Source organism: Protopterus annectens, chromosome 1.part0 (genome assembly GCF_019279795.1).
Source record: "Protopterus annectens isolate FY-2018-M chromosome 1.part0, PAN1.0, whole genome shotgun sequence".
Classification (NCBI taxonomy): domain Eukaryota; kingdom Metazoa; phylum Chordata; order Ceratodontiformes; family Protopteridae; genus Protopterus; species Protopterus annectens.
In genome coordinates, this window is record NC_056725.1 from 1,269,230,750 (window position 1) to 1,269,245,642 (window position 14,893).

Sequence of the window (14,893 nt, forward strand, 5' to 3'; positions counted from 1 at the left end):
TCTCCCCAAAGAAAGGATGCAACTAGGGAAAGCCTTCATACAGGGCAGCCTCAGAAGTTGTTTCTGCCCTTAATGGCATCCCAGAATTTAAGGTATATTTATTACAGGTTCAAGATTCTCTGTCAATGGGGGGGCAGGTGGCACTCATAACTGTAGGAATCACAGTGCATTTCTCTGTGAGGGCATGCCATCACCCCTTCTTTGAGGGACTGTGACAATGAAGGTCCCTAATCCAGTACCTCAGGATAGACATGACCATCCTCCCCATACTAGCTGCAACAGATACTGCCAAATGAAACTGGATCATCTGTGGGAAACTCAGGGCTTTGCAGAGATGGGCTTAGGTTATACAACCTTGGTACCGTACTGAAAAGCAGTGGCGGCTGGTGACTTCAAATTAAAGGGGGACTGCAGGAGACAGCTGAATGGGTGGGGCCAATGGGAAAGGGTGTGACCAACTAGAAAGGGGTGCAGCTATGCTCAAGACCACAACTGGAACTTTAAATATGCTGCCCTGGGTGCCAAACCGTCATTACGAGAGTCCAATCAAGACAAAATGAAGTGTAGAAGAAAAACATATTTCAATGCATTGGCTACATGACCACTTACTTAGTATCTAGATGGAAACACAAAGGTTGTGAGGCATGAAAAAATAAATTGCTTTTTAAATACATTACTGGAATGCCAGTCAAAATCAAGTATAAAATAAAACAAGCAGCACTCAGCTCAAACCACTTCTCCTTGCACTGCAGTTCTAATTATAATTTATATTCAGCTTTATAAAATTACCAAGTAACTTGCTGAAAGTAGCAATCTCTGCGATACCCCCACTTGTAAAAATGTTGCTTATCCAAAAAAGACCTGCAAATGCTTCCAATGTTGGTAATTCTTTAACAGTATACTTATTAAAGCTTACTTGCATCTTACAATCTCCGACAAGCTTACCTAATGGTCAATAAAAGCATTGCTACTTTAATACAGAGCAACAGGGCACTGCCACAGCATGCATTTTCTGAATAATAAGAAGCATAAATCAATAGTATAAAAATATGACAGAAAACCAGAACATTCTGCAAAATCAAGGACGGAAGAAAAGCCACAGTCGTACTTGTGGTCTACCTTGGATGGGGGAATACTCTGCACACTTACACTGCATAACTGCTCCTTGCCTTGCTTAGACACATCCAGAGCCACTACAATGGGGAGTGGGGAGCAACAAGTAGGTCACAGTTTGAAATGTCTCTGGCTGACGGTGATGGCTCTGACACTCATACCGCTCAACCTCAGAGCAAGAAATCTGGACAAAGCCATATACAGAAGTGGGACACAGGCCCAAAAATAAAGACAATGTTTAAATATTGCTCTTATAAACTTAGAAAGGTAATAGAATAGTAATAGGTCTTGCTTTAGTATGAACTGAATTTTTGAAGGTATGAAATCTGAAACTCAAATGTCTGCCATTATTTTCTAACTTCAGTCTTTAATGATTTGCTACTAATTTGCCAGAAAAATCACAATTTTGTAAAAAACAGACCAAAAATGTTATTCCAAAATATAAAATTGCCACACAATACAGCTGGGAACCTGTCAAAGAAGGGACACCTTTTTAAAATTAGTACTGTTAACTTGAGCAGTTGACAAAAGACCATCTACATGCATTTCTGAAATAAAAGTAATCTATAACTCTGATCATTACAGTTATTTATAATTGTAAACCCTCCAGGTTTTCTTCCAAAATTGCCATTTTGCAGAGGGATTATTAGGGGGAGAGCAACATTTTGAGCCAAAATTGGGGACAGTGGAGAGGTTTGGATATTCCTAATTCTATAAAGCGATTTATTTGCACGTACCTCTCAATCTCTTAATGCAGGAAATCTGGACAAGGCCAAATATATTGGGGGAACATGCAAACAGTACTAAATCGCTCTTGTATAAACTTCAGACAGTTGATAGAATAACAGGTCTTGCTTTAGCATGCATTTTTCTGAAGGTTATGATGTCTGAAACTCAATGTCTGTCACTATTTAGTGACTTCATTCCTAAATGATTTGGCAGAAAACTACAAATTTTATGAGGAACAAACCAAAAATAAGAAGCAAAAATCTATTCATTCTGCAAAATTCTGGACAGTTGAGAGGTATAGCTCAGCCGGGGCTGTCTGAGTTTGCTGCCCCCCCCCCTCACAAAATCATGGTTGAATGGAGCATCCCCCCCTGCAGCCATTCCTATGTCCCATTCCTTGGTTATTTCGCCCCATTTGCCATAAACACTGTAATGTGCATACTGCTTTACTTCTGCAATGATATGGATTTCATTTGAAAGTTTTATTTTATATTTTACAGCATAAACCCTAATTGATATCTACTAAACAAAGCAATGCAATCTCACAATGAAAATAGACTTAGCATTAAAACTTCTCTGCCCTTAAAACTCACATTCATTGAAACAGCATTAAAACTCACTTTCAAAGAAAATACATTTTGCCAGTGGCAGATAAAGATTAATTTTGGGGTGTTTTCAAATCATAGGCCCCTTGAACACGAAACATACACATGCTCTTTGATACACCTTCCTGACTGTATTAAAATTATATTCCTTGTACAATACAGTACAGTTGAACTGCCCAATCCTGACTGTATTAAAATTATATTCCTTGTACAATACAGTACAGTTGAACTGCCCAATTCAGAACATTTCCATCATAAAAGTCTACTCAAACTTCAACAGTCCACCAGTATCAGTAAATATGCACAATCTCTGAACAAGTGAAAGCCATCTAAATAATTCCACATTAAAGAAATCTGTTAACTAATGAAGAGGTTACTGCTAGCAAACAACTCTGTCATAGTTTCATCTACAAATAAAGTGCCTGTTGCCCATGAGGAATAAATTGCTTATGTTGTATTAAAAAAATTATAATGCTAGTAATATCGCAATAGGGAATGGATGGCAAACCGATAACAGGTTCATAGTTACTAGGTATTTTCATCAAAGAGGACTGCAGCATCCATCCCCTTTACAACAGAGTACAGTATCAGGAATGGATCTACCTACTGAGGGAATAGATCCCACAGCCTTCTGCATCAAAAACAAGAACACTGCCTGTTGTGCTATTTACAATGTAAGTGGACTCTGCATAAGCAGCACTAAACTTTTGTTCTCCGGCAGCTCTCGGCTCCTTGTAAAATCTATTTGACACTCAACTGTATCTCTGAACTTTGCAGCACAAGAAATCTGGACAAAGCCAAAATTTATTTGGGGGAGGGGGACAAAAGCCCAAAAACCAGGGACACATTTCAAACATTGCTTGTATAATGTTGGAAAGTTGCTAGAATAAAATGCTGTGTTACCACCACACATTTCAGTGCCAAGTATTGAACCCAGGTCCCTGTACAAAACAGCCAGAGCAACATACCACTATGCCAAATCATCTTTTTATGAAATAAAGGAAGACTGAAACTTAAATGGCTACCATTTAGTGAATTCAGTTCTCACCATAGCTGTCAACATCTAAGCACAAAACACCTGAACAAAGCCAATAATGGGGGAATACAGCCCCCAAACATATTCAGTGAGTTCAGTTATCACCATAGCTCTCAACCTTGGCACAAAAATCCTGGACGAAGCCAATAATGGGGGAAATACAGTCCAAAAAATAGGGACAAATATCCACTGAGGACACCAGAGCAAACCCACACAAATACAGGGAGGACATGCAGACACCACACAGAAGACACCCCAGCCAAGAATCAAACCAGACAACCCATAGCGGTCAGGCAACACTGCTACCACTGCACCACTGCACTACTGTCTATTTTAAGTAACAAAAATACAGAAACCACAAATGAGGAACAGAACAAATATGCGGCAAAAATCTGCAAATGTTTTAGAAATGGTGGTGGGTAGGGAATTCAGGCTCTTGTCACTTGGGTCCAAGCCTTATTCTCTACCCTCCACCATGAAGCAACTGGGGCATTTTACACACACACACACACACACACACACACTGTCTCCAGAATGGCCATACACACACACCACCTACCTGTCTCCAGAACGGCCATAAATGCGATCCTGTTTCCCCGGTCGTCCATACTGTGATCCTGTACTCTGCAGCAGTTTTCGCCGATCGGTCCTCCATATTGGCCAGCGCAAATGCGATCCTGTCCTCCATACTAGCCCGCGCAAGCTGTGGTCTCGGTCTCCCGTGAGATGTGAGGAGGCTGGAGCCTCCTGCTATTGGTCCAGCCTGCGGGCGATGCAGTTGGGTGACCTTCCGATGTGTGCGGTCGTCACCGCACAGATCTCTGGGTTGGAAGGGTGGAGTTAACTCCCTTCCCTATCCGGACTGCCTAACTGAGCAGTCTGGAGCTCAGGAATGCCTGAGTAAGCGTGCTTGGAGTTCTGGTCTGCCTAACACAGCAGCCAGGAACTAAGCACGCATGCGCGGAGTCCAAGATTTTTTTTTAATTTTATATGTTCGACGGTGGGGAGACTGGGGACTTAATTTTATGCACAGGTGGGGGACCCATTTTACAGGTGGGAGGGCTGCAGTCCTATAGCACGAGCCACCCCTGCTGAAAAGGTCCATAAACATTTTTTTTTTAATATAAGGTCCAAAAATGAAAAGCTATATTCCAACCTTGACCTAAATCAGCTACAACACACGGTGTCATTGATAACTGCAGGTGATTTTGATTTAATAAAACTCAGAATACTGCTAACAGTTTTAAAATGCATCATTGTGCAAGTCAACACTGAAATCTATGAAGGACAGCTGAACATCTACAAGGACACTTGCATCTTATAACTGTCATGTCATTGTAATCCTTCCTTATGGTTCATAGATTCATAGGTTGGTACTAGGCTATCAGCTCTAGTGCCTATACAAGCCTAGCCATAACAATTCCCTGGCTATTTCTTCCCACACTATTTACTTCCCTGGACCCCTGTCTAGCAGGGCACCTGACGTGATCCCCGGGTGAATTTATTTTCTCCCATCCAATCGTCAAGGTTCCTTTTGAAGAGGGCCAAAGAGGCACTCTGCTTGACATGTATGGGCAATCTATTCCAGCGTCTGGGGAGTCTCTGGGTCAGAAACCTATCCCTCCAGCATGTTTTGTTTATTGTGATGACAAGGTTTAGATCCCTGTAGCGTGTGGCTCGGAGGGATTGGGATTTCTTAAAGTGTAGCATGTCCAACAGCTGTGGGTTTGACATGGCCTTGTAGCAGAGATCGCTTCTGAGTAGGCGATATGCAACAGAGTATAGCTGGAGTTTTTGAAGGCGGTCAGCATAGGGCATCTACTTTAGGCCCATGATTCTTTCAGTGAGGTATTTCTGTGGCCTTTCCAGTTGTTGCAGATGTCTGGAGAGGTACATACCAAACGGGGTGTTGTATTCTATAATGCGTCTGAGGGATGAGTACAATGGGATAATGACCTCCTTTTTTCTGGATGAAAAGCCCTTAGTGATGAGGTGTGCCACACAGAAGGATTTCCTGACTGTTGGGGCAATGTGGTTATCGAAGGTGAGACCACTGTCCACCTGTGTCCCTAAGTCTCATCACACTTTCGGTGTTTAGTGTACTGCCACCTATACGGTAATTCACGGGTACATGTTTTTTTCCAAAGGGGGATAACTATACATTTCTTGGCATTGAGCTTGAGCCCATGGCTCTGGCACCAAGCATCTGTTTCTCTAAGGCCCTTCTGTAGAGTATCCACATAATTTGGGGGTTCAATAAAAGCTCACAGTTTGCAGTCATCTGTGAACTTTGTTAGCCAGAGTCCCTTAGTGTTGGCCTGTACTTCAGAGAGCCAAACAAGAGCAGTCCCAGGACTGAACCCTGAGGTACTCCACTTGTCACTTGTCTGGAGCTGGATTTGGAGTTGGCTACTTTTACAGTGTGGGTTCTATCAGTAAGCCAGTTAGCAACCCATTGGGTGACGTAGGGATTAATGCCCAGCTTAGTAAGTTTATCTATGATTCCAGAGTGGGGGATGGTGTCAAAGGCCTTGGCAAGGTCTAGATAGGCTGTGTGGACCACCGTACCCTTGTCTATGGCTCTGGAGACTGATTCGAAGAAGTCAATCAGGTTCAGGAGACAAGATCAGACCTTTACAAACCCAAACTGGGTGGGGTCCAGTGTTTGGCAACCTTCAATGTCTTTGTTTATAAGTTCCATGATAATACACTCCATGGCCTTTCAGATAAGGCTCATCAGACTGATCGGACGGTAGTTTCCGGGATCCAAGGTGGATCCCCCCTTGTGGAGTGGGATAACTGTAGCTCTGCGCCAATCAGTGGGCACAAAACCTGAGGCGAGGCTATGATTAAACATGACACTTAGGTGAGGTGCCAGTTCATATTGTAGTTCATGTAGTACACAGCCCGGGATGCCATCTGGTCCCATGGATGCTGTATTCTTAGCTTTGGAGAATGCGTTTTTTACCTGTGTGGCCATTATTACTGGAATTTGGCAATCTTCCGGTATTGAGATGGGCCATTTAGGGGGTGAGAGGGGGGTGAAGTTGACACTGATGATCTGCCAGGATATTGGCAATATCCTTGGGATCAGTATACTTAATGCCATTCTGTTTTAACTCACAGCAGATCTGAGCATTGCCATTTAGATTCTTGACATAGTTATAAAATGCCTTGTGGTTGTCGTTGGAATCTTTGACAATTTTATTTTCGTAACTAGCTTTGGAGGATTTTATGAGGGATCTCAGTTTCTTACTGAGACTGGTAAGGGAGTTTTTTGCATCCTGGGATTTTCCTCTTTTCTGCAACAGTTTCTTCCTTTTGTTGTAAAGTTTGCTTATGGCAGGGGACCACCAGATTGGCTTCCTTTTTTTGGATGAGAGTATCTTGGTTCTATTTGGGATGGCACGATTCATGCATAAGTGGATGTGCTCGTACTGTGCCTTAGTCTAGGACTCAGCAGTTGAACTTTCAGTTCCCGTCTGCATGGGTGTCAGGAAGTTTGTCACTTCTGCCTTGAGTATCATGAAGTTGGCTTTGGAGAAGTTTTTTTATGGAGGTTTCCTTACTGGAGGGTGGGGGTGGGATGTGGAGGTTAAGGGTGATTAGCTTATGGTCAGACCTGACTAACAAGGGGGGTGACCATAGGTGTGGAGCATCGATTTCCCATGTTGTTAATGACCAGGTCTAGGATATTGGAGCCCTTGGTGGGACTATGGATTAGTTGATCCAGGGCATTGGAATTTATGAATTCCAAGAACAGTTGGGCAAAGGTGTTGGTACACGAGTAGTTTTACCAGTTAATGGCAGGGTAGTTAAAAATCACCCAGTATTAGGGTGTTTGGTTCTATCTTAAAATTTTCCAGTATGTTTAGAAAGGTGTAGTGAGAATCTTGGGGTATGTTGGGGGATCTGTAGCAAGCTACAATTTGGATTGCAGTCTTAACTAGTGTTAGTTGCACCTGGAGAATTTCAGAAGCATTGTGTTGGGCAACTAGCCTGGTGGAGTGAATATCCTTGGAGAATATTGACACTCCTCCACCTTTAGTGTTTCGGTCCTGGTTTGGTGGCCGAAAAGTGTGGTAAGAGTTGTAGCCTGGTATTGGTGGCTTTTCTTGGAGTTAAACATTAGTTTGTTTTTGGTGGTGTTCTCATTTTGCTGCTTTTATTACTGCACTGCAATGTAACCTTTCTAATGCTCTGAGAAGTCTGCATTATCCATGGCCTCAAAAAATCTTCGTTATCAAGAGAGACTGGCAGCCCTTTATCTTTATTCATTCTCACAGACTCCATGGAGATCTATGTCCACCCTTTTGTGCCATGTAGGATCCAACCCTATTTGATCTCCTATTCCTTAGGAGAACCAATTGTAAACCAAATACTTGGTTAAAGGAGCTAAACCTTTAATCAGCCGACAAAGACATATTGGAGTAATAAATCCATACCTCAGCATATATCTCACCCCTGGAACAATTTCCACTACATGTCAAGCAGAGTAGCACTCTTGCCACCTTAAAGGCAAACCTAGATAACTGGATGGGCAGCATCAAATTCTCTCGTGGTCTATCTGGTCTTGCCCTTCTTGAGGCTAGAAAGAAATTTTGTATAGGATTTTTTGGCTAGCCTTGAAATGGTCTGCAGACCGATTGGTTCATAGGCAAGTACTAGACAGTCACTGCTATGTTGCTGGCGCTTAGCTTTATCTCTCATTTCCTCAGCGGTTTGTGTCTGCTCTTGTTTAGATCAAGACTTGGAATTCACTCATGACTAGGGGGTCAGAAATTGGCTTAAGTTCAGCATGCCCAAGACTGTTCTTGTTGTGAATGCTACTTTTCATGGATTCTTCCATGCTTGTCTTGTCCCCAGACGTTTTCTATGGTGAAGATAAGCTGTTTTCTTGGTATAAACTGCATGACCTAGGAGTGATTACTGCTGACAGATCAGATTTCAGCAAAACCTTACTCTGATCAAATATTTGACTCCATCCAATGATCTTCTCACTGCTGTCTATGCACCAGTCTCCTCCCATCATGACTACTGCAATGCCTTGTACCTTAGGGCTGCCATGTTTGGAACTTTATTGTTTACAGCTAGTTCCAAACTTTCCAGCCTGGTTACTATCTGGGGTTTCCAAGTGCCATCATATGTCATCAGTCTTATGGAATATGCACTGGTTACCCATCATGCAGCAGATATAGGTGCTGGTTCAGGTTTATTTAGCCCTTAATTGCCTGGCCCTTTCTTATCTTACAGAATTATGAAACTTCCATGTCTTGCTTCAAAAAGTCCCTTAGTGATCCAGTCTTATAATTTAGAATCTTCTGATTGCCAGGCATTTATTCATCAAGGTCCTTACATGTGAAATTTATTTTAGGGCTAGTTGCGACACTCTCCTACCTTGGCTGATTAACAGAGGATTAAAGACCGATCTATTTGAATTAGCTTTTGGTTGATACACTCGTCCATATAAATTTAACTTATTTGATATTACAACTGGTGCAAAACTCTACAGCATGGGTACTATCAGAGGTTCGAAGTTTTATCATATGTCAACAATATTGGGGAGATTTATACTGTATATATTTAGATAAAAAGAAGTTATGTTCTTACCATAACGTTCCATGTGAATTGTTCATCTCACCTTTGTTCTGCAGATCCCCTCGGGGGCGCCACTTCTACAGCTCTGCAGCTTGAGAAAGCTCGAGGCACAGTCCTATCCCACAATCCCCTAGTACTAACCCTCAGATCTAGTTTGCTAACACCAGAAGATAACAATGTAGCAATGCCCAAAAAATACCTAGGTAATGAGAAGAGTACCCTGACAACAGAAGCAGCCAGAGACTAACAGAAGGTGTTGAAGACAAGCTGAACTGGAATCCAAATCATCCCGTTCTCAGAAAAAAAAACATAGGCCGGGGGATGGAGGGTGGGTAGTAAGAACAAAGGCTAGATGAACAATTCATTTGTTCTTAGCTCCTTTACCCTGGGTGGCTCATGGGAGAACGTTCCTGAGGACTGTGGAACCAAAGGAGGCCATATCTTTGGAGTTCTTGTCCAACTTATAATGGAGAATGAAGGTATGCTTCGCCCAGGTTGCTGCTGCACAAATAGTATCAGCACGGCAAACGGGCTGCATGGGCTAGGGATGTAGAATGAGCCTTGGGTTGAAAAGGTAATTGTTGTTCTGTGAATAGATAAATTTAATACAATCTGTTAGCCATTTCGACAAGGTAACTTTCGTAACCGCCATACCTTTTTTTTGGTCAGCAAAGGATATAAATAGCTGGTCTGATTTTCTGTCATCTTTTGTCCTTTGCAAATAAAATCTGAGTTGTCTGTGAATATATTCCCACTTGTTTGTGTGATCTTTGAAAAAGATGGGGAGTTCGATGGATTGGTTTATATTTGAAAGTGAACAAACTTTTGGGAGAAAAGATGGATTGTGCGTAATGTCACTCTATCAGTGGAAAATCAAGTAGGGGTTTTCCATGACACGAACTTAAGAGAGGCTGTTAGGTTAAGATTCCAAGGAGCAACTGGGTTATGAATGGAAGTGAAAAGTGCCTTTCAAAATGCCTTGCAAAGTCTGTGGGACATGATGGAAGAATTTTGATATGGCCGCCAGTTGGACTCTAACTGTGAACGATGATGCTCCTTCTTCAAAGATCTTAGACAGAAACTCTCCAGAATCATGGCTCCTCGATTTGATGGGCCTGATGAAAGGGAACCAGATCTGTTGAGGCCAGAATGGGGCTATTAGAATTATGGTCCTTCCGTTTGGTTTGGCTTTCTTAGAAACCTGGGGGGGATTAGCGTGGGTGGAAAAAAGCATAAAGAGACCGGGGGCCAATCGTGAACCAGTGAATCTCTGGGCACTCCCTGGTGGAGGAAGAAGGGCAAAGTAGCTTATTTGGCATTGGCATTGATGCAAAAAAGTCGCAGCAAGGCTGGCCCCACTTGCGGAATATCGCTGTTTGTTGATGTAACAGACCACTGACATGTTGTCTGTCTGGACTGCCACTGTTCCTTGGTAAGACGCTGCCGAAAGTGTTGCAACGCTAGAAACACCACTCTTAGCTCTAGGACACTGATGTGCAGTTGCATTCTGTTCTGAACAAACCCCCCCCGATCAGGGAAGCGTCCGTGGGTTATTGTCGCCTCGGGGTTGGCAGGAAATGACATTAATCCCAGGACTCTCAAATCCTGTTCTGCTGTAGCTTTAGTGTCTTTTGAAGGAGTACTGCAATTTGCTCCCTTGTTTTTAAACCTTTTGAAGTCTGAGTCTGACCAACCGTGACCAAGGTAGTGTCTCCCCTATAAATGAAAATATGCTGTGATGGTGATGGGTAGATTTTTTTTTTTTGATGGGCGGAAGATTTTTTTTTGAATTTGATTGTATAGAGGCGAGAAAACAGAACTGATTTGTGTAATCTCTTGCTTGAGCAGATGATACTCAGTGGTGGCGGAGGATCTATAGAGCATCCAGTCTCCTCTTCCTGCAAAAAAGGAAGGACTGACTGGCTGAGATCAGATTGGTCTGTGTTCCCTTGTCTTCTTTGGAACTAAAGAGTAAGTAGTAAGTCTCGGATCCTATTTGGTCTGCCAGGACTGCTCTTTTCTCTCTGGCTGCAGCTTCTGGATCAAGGCTGCCTGACTGATCCGAGAATTGGGTGAATTTTATGTCGTAACCTCTGGTAATTATAGTTTGTACCCACGCATCTGAGGTACTGCCTCCAGGGACAGGACAGTCGGCCTCCTCAGGAGGAGAAAGGCTTTGCAGAGAAGAGATCTCATTCAGCCTGGTTTTGTGGACCACCTCTGCCCGCATGGTCGGCATCTTCTCTGCCTCTGGAGCATTATCACTGTGTGGGCTGAAAGAAAACCCTGCGTCTACGGAAACCATCTTTTCCGCCTCTTTGCCCTTCGGAAAAAGACAGACAGACTAGGGTCTTCCTCCTTCTGGTCTCTCTTGCACACACCCCTTTACTTTGGGGGCACTTTGGAGCCAAACCATCAAACGACAAGCGGGGCGTAAGACTTGAAAGATTCATTCAAAAGGAGCACAGCCGCAGCCAGGATTGTCTCCTAAGAGTTGATACTACACAGTTAAGGGTATTAAGTTTTGCTTAACAGGCAGCAGCACAGCAGCATCTGTGGAGAGGGAGAGATCTTCCGAGTTGGAGATCCTCTGTAAATGCGTAAAATGCAATGCAGTTCAGCGATTCAGATGGAAAATGGAAGAAAAAACTGAAAAACGCTTCTATCTGTTCATCACCCTCTACTTTATTAGGAGGGGGGATATGGACAGGAAGGACTCTGACACATGTCTCTTTAGTAGCTGCCACACCACCCATAGTATCCACTGGAACACCCTGGTAAGAAAACTCTTGTCCTGGGGTTCCGTGTCGATGTCACCCAAGCCCCCACGAGCTATCAGGTCCATAGCCTCCTCTGTCTGCACTTTCCTTTGTACTTTCTTCCAGAGATGGGAGCTGCGTCCGAGAGGAACCGGAGCACACCTCTGGGGGCACTGAGGCATTGGGTCACCCAGATGGTGATGGAAACGAAATCTGAGCTGAGGGCTAGGGGGGAAGTCGGTACCAACATCTCGGTTTTGACTGTCGCCCGGAACAAAGAATGATAGTCTGCTCATGGTTCTACCATCAACTTCAACTAACTCTCGGGGCCAAGACCAGGTCTCGGAGGAGGAGAGGGCAGTAGATGACCCAGGAGGGGAGAGTTTGAAACCAGCTGGGACGAAAATGATCAATTTGGAAAGGGACAGTTCTCCCAACTTTATATCTTTCGATCCAAAGTCTGTGGAGCCAGTGTCCGAATCTAAATAGAGGTGCTTGAGCCGATGACTTTGGCTCCGCTAATTCAGCCTTGTCAAGGGCCTCCTAAAATTCAGGCTTCAGTCCTCCTGTAAGTGGAGGGCCAAGACGACAGAGAAGGGAAGAGTGGTTATCCGTGATGGACATTTTTCTGTCCCAGAGAGATTTTCTTAAAGCCTGATTTTTGTTTCTCAGACAGTTCAAAAAGTCAGACATATATATATATATATATATATATATATATATATATATATATATATATATATATATATATAAAAAAAAAAAAAAAAAAAAAAAAAGGTAGTATCACTACACACAAAAAGGGTAGGACTTAAGCCTTTCTTAAAGAAAAAGCACCTGTTAAATTGTCTTAGAAATACTTTATAAAATAATAATAGTAATAAGAATAGACTAATATATTTTTTCCAAATATCTATACTAATAAAGGTAAGTTATAGAAAACTTTGAAAAATAGAAACAGTTTACTGGCCTCTGTGATGCATCTGATGCCTGCTGCCACTAGATCTGAGGGGTTAGCACTAGGGGATTGGTGGATAGGACTGTGCCGAGCTTTCTCAAAATGCAGAGCTGTAGAAGTGGCGGCCCGATTGAACAATTTCACATTATACGTTTTATTGTTGTGCTTGATATATTTAGTCATTTGTCTGGATTCACTTCCATGTTTCTTATCAATATGTAAAGTCCTTAGTAACAGGCACATAATTAAGGCTGCAGCTGAAGAGGATGCAGCAGACATTGGGTGTTGTGAACTTATAGTGATAATAAATTAAAGACCAAGAGCACATTCCTTCAAGGGGAAGTACAGGAATTTTGCTCCTCTGCCAAATAATCACTGCGTTTCTTTGTTCTAAGTTTTTTGTGGGGGGAAGGGGGCATTCTCCACAATCTGTGTCTCCTTAAGAATGTCTTCATTAAACTTGTATGAGCCCAATCAGTGTGTACATGTACATTCCCATACATGCTTGTTGATATCTGCTGCTACCCATACCTCTGATAACATTTTGGCAACCATCTTGTTCTTAGTTGCCACTCCAGCCTTTGTTGGGAGTACACAGTTCTCAAGGTAAGCAGCCTCACAGACTACCACAAAGGGTGAATAATGAAAGCCAAAGTTCACACAGTAGAGTGAGCCTTCTTACTATGTTGCAGAGGTTTGTTCCCTCTTTATTCCCAGCCAAAAGCATGGAATATGCAATCACACTTGTATGTACCTATTCTCTAATGCCACAAATATGTAAATACACACTCATCTTCACATGTGGTACGGGTGAAGACAGAGGGCCTTCAACCACTGCTGTTCATCATCCTTGCACCACACCATTCTCTATTTCCCTGTTCATTATAAGGTCTCCATCAGGAAACAGAGAGACGTGATTATGCTCCGTTTCTGAAGAGTGGTGTGGTGTGAGAGAGACCATCTATTCAGGAAGCTAAGCTACTTAAATCGGACATGGCAATCCAATAATTTCTCCAATGGATCCATGTATAGTCTCATTATTCTGATCATGTTTTTACCTCTCGCTTTTCTGGTGTTTAGTGGCAGAAGACTCAGAGAAATAAGTCACAGAAACACAACAGCATCAAGTATGAAAATCTTATTCCATCTTGTCTAACTTCTCATGCAACATTCCTTTATTGTATGTCTCGGTTATGCTATGACATGTCTCTATTTAAACTTTTGTAATAAAAATAATTAAGAAGTGAATGAATACAACAAATCTTGACATAAAAGAAAGAATATTGCAAGAAAAATGGTTTGACTTATTTAGAACCTCAGTCCTTTAATTATATCTTGTTGTTTCATCCAACAACAAAGATAGTTGTGGAGACAACTATATACACTAAAAATAAGTTTTGGTGAATAAAACTTAGAAAATTAGAAGGAAAAAAGGAACACTGACAACTATGATGGTTGGTAGCAATCTAAGCTAAGGTAGGCTTTAGAGTCTTACAACTTCTGCCTACTGACGACTTCCTTAACTAAAACATGTACCTCTACCCATTTATACCCCCAAAAATGTACTCTTCTCAACTGTCAACTAGTGAATTGCCATAACCACAAAATCATTCTCCAACACTGGATATCCGATAATATGATAAGCAGCAACCTTAACATACCATTCTCATTGGGACAGCCAAACATTTTAGAACATTTAAATAAGCACAATATGGAAAGATGGGTGTGTGCGAGGGATGCTCCCAGCTTATAACATTATCAGCGAGTACAGTTAAGTGTCTTAATTACATATGTTGGTGACCCTCCTCACTCACACTGGCGTGTCCTACAGTAAATATACAATGGTACAGACATACATTTAAGTAAAATATGCTTAAAGCATATACATTAGGTTGTGTGCTATACCCTCAATGCCCAAGGCACAGTCTGATGAATCACAGTTCAGGATGTTGTTGTTGCTATTGTACAAGTGATGCACTGCACACTTCAGATTTATACCAGTCTCATTTCTTCAAAGTCCAAATCAGTACTGTGTATGATGATTACAGTCTTCTCAGCTGCAGAGCTCTTCAATGAAAGAACAGTTAGTCTACTAAGA

General features: G+C 42.3%; 1 protein-coding gene across 2 annotated transcripts in view; it reads right to left on the reverse strand.

The window, feature by feature from the left end:
* Window positions 1-14,893, reverse strand: part of CEP162 (centrosomal protein 162) — a 2,095,315-nt gene that overhangs the window by 2,005,978 nt on the left and 74,444 nt on the right. The gene's annotated exons all lie outside the window — the stretch shown is intronic.